Raw genomic sequence first — 6,296 nt, forward strand, 5'->3', positions numbered from 1 at the left:
TGAGGAGATGATTGTGGAGCTCTGAAGTCATCAGTGATGTCAGTGAGCATGTATGAGGTGCCTACTTAAGGACCTCACTCTTCTTCATTCTACAACCAAGTAATGCAAGTATTCTGAGTTTGTGTCCACTCTTTGCTTTCCTTTCAGCTTTCCAACATTGAATGCTATTTTGTGAAGGAATAGACATTGCCTTGTGAGAGGTAAGACCTTCATAATGGCTAACATGAGTAAGATAGATGGTCATTCTTTCCATACTTGGCAAACCAAGGTCAAGTTCATGAAGAAAGGTCTATCGAATATTGCTTATGGAAAGAAGAAGAAACCTTCAACAAGAAAAGATGAAATAGCATGGACAATGAAAGATGAAAAGGCACTAGCAATTATTGCTTTGGGTATTATTGATGAATATACTCATCACATTGATGGGAAGGACACTTCACATGATGCATGGAAGACACTTGACAAGATATTTGGTACTAAAGGTAAGCACTCAAAGATGAAGATACTTATTCACAAAATATTAGAATGCTTTTGTGGAAAGACCAGCCATATTGAGGAAGAGCTTGAAGACAAGAAGAAGATCAAGGAGAACAAGGAAAAGAACTACATCAACAAAGGTTTCAACAATGGCTCCTACTATAACTCTAAATAGAATGAAGCATATCTTGCTGAAGGAAGAACTCCATCAACAAATGAAGAATCAAACTTTGTGGTAGAAGATAAAGACTATGCCTTTTGAGCACTTTGTCTTTTGAACTTTATTTATTATCACTTCGTCAAATTTTGAGGTTCTCTGCTTGGAATAGTACTCCAAAAAGAATGTTATGTGTTTTGTGTTTTGTAAATCACCTCTGGTCTCACCATATGATGTAGGCCATGTGATATGTATTTACCCTCATGGTACGTCTTGTAGACATGAGAAACTAGGTCCACACAAAGGCCTAAGATTCATCCTTGTACATGCAAGGGAGATAACCATTTTGGGGAGGTCTATCATATTTTTGTAAACCTTGACCCTTGGGCACCTTTGCTAGCATGAGATCCTAGCCATATATTTATCCTTGACCACCATGAGTTGGCATGAGAAACTATGTGACTAGATGAATCCTTGACATAGCAAGAGGCAAACCCTTGAGGGGGGGTATGTTGGGATATGTGTGATCAAGGGCTTGCTAGGAGCATGTGTGCATCCACTAGCAGTCATATGGTTGTGTGTGTGTGTGTAGAAGAGGCACACTTAGTGCCATACGCCATGACAAAGGTGATGATGTAATGCAAAGGCCCCCACATGGGATGGTGCCTATGATTGTGGAGTTCCTATGATTTAGGAGCTACCTCCATTGATGTAGGAGAGGTGCCATTGATTTAGGCCACCCTCTCTCCATTTCTATAAAAGAGGGACTTCCTTCTCACAATGAATGGAACACCCATTGCTACATCTTTTGTGTTCTCACTCCTCTTGCCACAATGCATCTGTTCTCCCCCACGTTCCAACAAAAGATATTGTAATTGCCATCTTACTTAGAAGTCTCACTAAAGAAAATGGAACTATTGTAACCACACTCATCAATATGCCAGAGATAAGTCTAGTGGAAATTGAAGCATCCCTCTTGAAAGAGGAAAGAAAGATCAAACAAAGAAGTGATTACAAAGAAGGGGCATATTTGGCCAAAAGCAACTTCAAGGAAAAGAGCAAAATGAAGTGCAACTTTTGTGGCAAACCTGGACACTTTGAAAAAGAATGTTATGCAAAGAAGAGATGTTCAGCCAACCTTGTCGAAGAAGCAGAGACTGAAGAAGAAGAAGAAGAACCAGAGAATGTTAAAGCACTCACTGCTTATAACACCCAAGTCAATTGTGACAAGGGTGAGGATCCATATGTTTTCTAAGTTATGTGTGTGTGAGGTCAATAATGGTTCTCTGCCATGGATAGTCCATCCTTAAATGATTGTTAGTCTTTTGAGATTTTTTCCTTGTTGGACTCATTGGGCTTTCCATACATGGTCATTGTCTATCTCCCAGTTGTAAACCAAGAATCCTAAGAGTGAGTCACATGTTGAGGCCATGTGTGTTGTCACATGATGGTGGGCAAGCCATGGAGCATCCCATGTACTACTGCTGAGGGATGAGGTCATCAATTTGTGGGGGGGAATGAAGGGGCAAATTGATGTGTGTGTGTGTATGCCCCAGGCCGTGCTTCAACGTGTGATGCCCGAACCCCTTGTGAAGGTCAAGAAGAAGAATTATCTCCTTCTTTGCATCACGATCAACACTCCATTTGATCTTGGGGAACTCACCTCGAAAGCAATCCCAACATCTCACCTCGAAAGTAGAAGATATGAAGGCTGTTGAACTCACCTCAAAAGCAATTCCAACACCCCTGGTGACCAACATGAAGATAACGATGGTCCAAATGAACACGTTGCATATCACGATCCAAGCCAAGATGATCAGTGTGATGAACCTACAAAAGGTGATCTTGACGACACTGAAGGCCACGACCAATCTGTTGTGCAGGTCAAGAAGAAGAACCTAACTATGAATCAAACAACCAAGCCTACGAAGACCACATCAAGCATGAAGATCCTGACGAAGAAGACCAACAAGAAGAACGTGACCAAGAAGATGATCTACAAGAGGCAGATCTTGATTTTGACGAAGACGAAGATGATGATGACGCTGAACAAGATTACAATAATGATGACGATGGTGAAGGTTCTAACGGTGATCCAGACCTTGACCACGATGAAGATACCGATGACATAAATGCTCCAAAAAATGACGCTAATGATGCTGAAGCTGGTAGTGAAGATGGAGCTGATGACGTGCAGGATTCTGAGGATGCATCAGACAAGGACCTTGATGATCATTCAGACCAAGATGACGATGATCAATATGAAGATGATCAAGAAGACCCTAAAGAGCCTTTTATTGCACAGCTAAAGATGAAGACCTTCCCTTCCTCCATTTCTCTCGCTTGAGGGGGAGAAACTCTGATCAACAAGCTCAAGAAATGCATACTAATGAAGTTCCATATGTGACTGAAGACAAAGCTAATTATGATGTTGATCATTCAAGTCGAATTGGATCTTGGATAGAAAGCTTGCATTGCATAATTGTAAATACTCTATAGCAAATAATTGGCGACTCACCTCCAACTTGAAAACTAGTGAACACAATAACACTCACACACTCTATTACTCTTCAAGACCTTATTAGTCTTAAGGGGGAGTTTAGAAACTAAGACCAATTAAGGTCTTGTACACTCACACGCGGGTGATGCCAATCGGCATACCTCTTTGTAACTGACCATTACGCGCATTCTCTGAACTTCCACAATTCTTATCAAATTTGTTGAAATTTTCTTCGGCTTTCAGGAGCAGATTTAGTCGTCTTGTTAGGAAAGCAGTTCTACCACAAATCGTAAGTCTTAGAGTAGACAACACGTTTGACCAAATACAGGAACTAGGAAGCTCGATGCCAAAGCGATAGATTTTCTCATCGTGTTAGTAAAGGAGCTCTACTACAACTCGTAACTCTTACAATAGACAATACATTTGACCATATACTGAAACTGGGCCAGCTCGACGCCAAAGAAATATCAAGGATGCACAAACGATGCATTAATATTCCAATTTCCTTTGTTTGAAATTGCAAGTTTTAAGTTATGCCGCTCAGATCAGCACTATGTCTGTTTTGATCGAAGTGTAAATGAATTAGCGCTATGCCTCTTTTGATCGAAGCGTAGACAATCAACTGAATACTTTGTTGAGACTGTCACGTGGGTTACCCTTCCCTTTAGTTCAAACCGATGGGGATGAGACATACTCAAGAAAGGGATGAGCGAAGTAAGAGGGGACAAAGGAGTGAGAATTTGCAAGAAGAAGAGATGCTATCCAACGTTTATTGAAAGCAGATTTGCACAACGGATTGCCAATCTTTTTTACTCGATAGTCGTCCGTTCCACAACATGATTGAAACAAAAACAATAGGTCGCACTTGGAATCAAATTATTTGCTGAGGCCAAACGCATGCAAGGGAGAACGTTCCATAATGTCAGGTTTTATACAGTCACAAAAATTCCTCTTCAACATTGTGCAATTCTAACTCTTCAACATCGCGCAATTCTAACTATTCATGAACATAACACATATTGTAGGTTCATCAATATGTACACAATCTAGGATTTTTATAGAAGAATGCTGCAAAACAACATGCAATGTCACGTCAAACGATTTATAGAAACTGCTGATTCAAAGAATGCTCTAACAAAACACACGACGAACCTGATGTATAAGCCTCACATGCAGCCAGTTGCAAAGATTTCTTCAAAGATTTTTTAGCAGTCTTCTGAATAGCCGAATCTTTTAGCAGTGTCGGTCCTTTTGGAGGCCTACCAATGCTACTCACAAGCAGAGGGCCACTTGAACAATGACAAACATCTAGAACAAATGAAGAACAAACAATTTAACATGTAGAAAATAACTCTTCAATGGAATTCCTTCCCTAACGAATCAACAGAAAGTCCACATCCTACCATCAGAAAAGAAAGAAAGCTTTGTTGCTTCAGCTCTTCTGGAGAACTTTCTCTCTAGCTTTGTACACCTGCAAGAAAAGCAAAGATCAAATTAACAAAGAAGGCAAGCCAAAAATCAAGTGAATTCAAAGAAGGAAGGCAAAAAGTCCAAAACCTCTTCTGAAATTTGTACTTGGTGTGTCCATTGAATCACCAGAATACTCCCCTTTCTCCATCGACCCTTCCTTCACCATTGATTGTTCTTCTCCCTTCTCCATCTATGCAAAAACGAATCTAGATGAACAGATAGTGCAAAACCTCAACATCTAGTAACGCTGCTTTATAATTACACATACCGAAATCCTACCCACGTGAAGTTTAGATTGGCAGCTCCAAGAAAAAAAAAATGACGATCCGCCCATGTGCGTAGTAACTTTTAATTCGCTGCAAGACGAGCTCCAAGCTCAGGGATTTAAAAAGTACGTTTTTTAAAATAAAAATACGTACTTTTTGACTAAAGATCTCGTCCTGACGCCCTAAATGCAAAAAAACACGATTCTTTACACTGGCTGATGATTGGAAGACCACCGTGTGGTACACGCTCTTACCGCACAGTACCGTGACAAAAAACACCGTGCGGTGCTAGCCATACCAAGCGGTATCAGTTGGCCTGCACGGTCCGTGGTCTATACCGGTGGTAATTATTAGGGCATCAACAGACACTACCGGTAACCTTCTTGTACCGCACGATACGTGTCCAATTGGCACGTGTGATAGCTTGGATCGTCTGTTTGGAAAGCATTTAAAATCCTGTACGTTGAGATACTACACGGTATAGTAACGGTACCGGCGGTGCCTGTGACAAAATCTATAAAAGAGCCCCGCCCCCGCCACTACCGCCTTGCAAACCTGTCACTTTCTTGTCGCAACTCCCGCCTTCAGCTTTCAGTGAGCTCCTAGAGCTTTTAAAGTCAGTCAGTTGGGGGCTAGGTGTGGGTTAGGTGTGATGACCCGCCTCGGCCGGTTGGACTCACCTTGCCTGGCTGACTGTGAGTAGGCTATTTGAGAGAGGGAAAGAGAAATATTGAAAGAGAGGGAGGGAGAGTACAAGAGAGAGAGGAAAGAGAGGGAGGGAGAGTAAAAGAGAGAGGAAAGAGAGGGAGGGAGAGTAAAAGGGAGAGAGGAAAGAGAGGGACAATAAAGGGAGAGAGGAAAATAGAGGGAGGGAGAGTAAAAGAGAGAGAGGGAGAGATGTTTGTTTATGTCTCAGTTAGGCCAGGAGATGATCCATTTCGGTCGATCGTACTCTCCTCGCCTCGACTGATGTGTATAATAATAGTAAAGATTGAAGCCGGGTGATGTCTCGCATCTACCAACCATTTCCCCCCCCCTTCGATCTTCTTATATATCATATCTATTTATGTACATAGATGTCAGTAGAGCTGAGTTTTATCTGGATGATGGCCTGCTTTAACCGGTCGGCCGGTTCCTCCTGATAAAACTCTTCCCAACCGGGTATGTGATTGGCAAAGTTGATCTAGATCATCTTGGTTATGTGATGTTGTTATATGTTTTCTGTTCTTACATCCACTAGTTGATAGATTGAGGATCGATAGTGAATTTATGGAATTCGCTCGTAGTGATTACTATAGTAGTAGATTATGCTGCAAGAAACATTCATGATGTTGCATGTTGCTTTTGAGTGAAATTTAGTTTACACCTGCATTATGTATTTTGAATGTTCTTTATTTTGCAAGTGTATTCTGAATGCTCTTTATTT

The 6,296-nt window shown here is 41.2% G+C and overlaps 1 long non-coding RNA gene across 2 annotated transcripts; it reads right to left on the reverse strand.

The window, feature by feature from the left end:
* Positions 1 to 4,385: 4,385 nt before the first annotated feature.
* On the reverse strand, positions 4,386 to 5,015 carry LOC147900388 (uncharacterized). Of its 2 annotated transcripts, none has more exons than XR_015541290.1 (3): positions 4,888 to 5,015; positions 4,692 to 4,794; positions 4,386 to 4,605 (listed from the first exon to the last, which is right to left on the reverse strand). It is a non-coding gene; the product is annotated as an uncharacterized LOC147900388 (long non-coding RNA). The 2 variants fall into 2 exon arrangements; XR_015541289.1 differs by having other exon boundaries at positions 4,873 to 4,953.
* Between the last annotated feature and the right edge of the window lie 1,281 nt (positions 5,016 to 6,296).

This window comes from Dipteris shenzhenensis, chromosome 7 (assembly GCF_047967505.1).
Source record: "Dipteris shenzhenensis isolate YYH24624 ecotype China chromosome 7, Dip_SZ_1.0, whole genome shotgun sequence".
NCBI classification, from domain to species: Eukaryota; Viridiplantae; Streptophyta; class Polypodiopsida; order Gleicheniales; family Dipteridaceae; genus Dipteris; species Dipteris shenzhenensis.